This window comes from Arachis stenosperma, chromosome 9, assembly GCF_014773155.1.
Source record: "Arachis stenosperma cultivar V10309 chromosome 9, arast.V10309.gnm1.PFL2, whole genome shotgun sequence".
In the NCBI taxonomy this organism is placed as follows: Eukaryota; Viridiplantae; Streptophyta; class Magnoliopsida; order Fabales; family Fabaceae; genus Arachis; species Arachis stenosperma.
In genome coordinates this window covers 85,200,441-85,202,085 of record NC_080385.1, presented here as the reverse complement: position 1 = coordinate 85,202,085, position 1,645 = coordinate 85,200,441, and the positions used below count along the sequence as shown (strand labels likewise).

General features: G+C 41.3%; 1 non-coding gene across 1 annotated transcript; it reads right to left on the bottom strand.

The window, feature by feature from the left end:
- Window positions 1–253: 253 nt before the first annotated feature.
- Window positions 254–357, bottom strand: LOC130953985 (small nucleolar RNA R71). The gene has a single exon (XR_009076143.1). It is a non-coding gene; the product is annotated as a small nucleolar RNA R71 (small nucleolar RNA).
- Window positions 358–1,645: the final 1,288 nt, after the last annotated feature.

Sequence of the window (1,645 nt, the reverse complement as noted above, 5' to 3'; positions counted from 1 at the left end):
GCAACAGAATTGCAAGTTTCATGGACTTCCATCTGAAGATCCTTACCAGTTTTTAACTGAGTTCTTGCAGATTTGTGAGACTGTAAAGACGAATGGAGTAGATCCTGAAGTCTACAGGCTCATGCTTTTCCCTTTTGCTGTAAGAGACAAAGCTAGAACATGGTTGGACTCACAACCTAAAGATAGCCTGGACTCTTGGGATAAGCTGGTCACGACCTTCTTGGATAAATTCTTTTCTCCTCAAATATTGAGCAAGCTTAGAGTGGATGTTCAGACCTTTAAACAAAAAGATGGTGAATCCCTCTATGAAGCTTGGGAAAGATACAAGCAGATGACCAAAAAGTGTCCTTCTGACATGTTTTCAGAATGGACCATATTAGACATATTCTATTATGGTCTGTCTGAGTTCTCAAAAATGTCACTGGACCATTCTGCAGGTGGATCCATTCACTTAAAGAAAACGCCTGCAGAAGCTCAAGAACCTATTGACATGGTTGCAAATAACCAATTCATGTACACTTCTGAGAGGAATTCCGTGAATAATGGGATGCCTCAGAGGAAGGGAGTTCTTGAAATTGATGCTCTGAACGCCATATTGGCTCAGAACAAAGTGTTGACTCAGCAAGTTAACATGATTTCTCAAAGTCTGAATGGATGGCAAAATGCATCCAACAGTACTAAAGAGGCAGTTTTTGAAGAAGCTTATGATCTTGAAAACCTTGCAATGGCAGAGGTTAATTACATGGGTGAACCTTATGGAAACCCCTATAATTCATCATGGAGAAATCATCCGAATTTCTCATGGAAGGATCAACAAAAGCCTCAACAAGGCTTTAATAATGGTGGAAGAAATAGGCTCAGCAATAACAAGCCTTTTTCATCATCTTCTCAGCAACAGACAGAGAATTCTGAGCAGAGCTCCTCTAATTTAGCAAATTTGGTCTCTGATCTGTCTAAGGCCACTTTAAGTTTCATGAGTGAAACAAGGTTATCCATCAGAAATTTGGAGGCACAAGTGGGCCAGCTGAGTAAGAAAGCCACTGAAACTCCTCCCAGTACTCTCCCAAGAAATACAGAAGAAAATCCAAGAGGAGAGTGCAAGGCCATTGATGTAATCAATATGGCCGAATGCACAAGGGAGGAGAAGGACAAAAATCCTAGTGAGGAAGACCTCTTGGGACGTCTCTCAAGCAAGAAGGAGTTCCCCATTGAGGACCTAAAGGAATCTAAGGCTCATATAGAGACCATAGAGATTCCATTAAATCTCCTTTTGCCATTCATGAGCTCTGAAGACTATTCTTCCTCTGAAGAGGGTGAAGATGCATCTGGAGAGCAAGTTGCTCAATATCTAGGAGCCATCATGAAGCTGAATGCCAAGTTATTTGGTAATGAGACTTGGAAAGGTGAACCTCCCTTGCTCGTTAGTGAACTTGATACATGGGTTCAGCAAACTCTACCTCAAAAGAAACAAGATCATGGGAAATTCTTAATACCCTGTACCATAGGCACCATGATCTTTGAAAAGGCTCTGTGTGACCTGGGGTCAGGCATAAATCTTATGCCACTATCTGTAATGGAGAAAATAGGGATCATTGAGGTACAACCTGCCTTATTCTCATTACAATTGGCAGACAAGTTAGTAAGA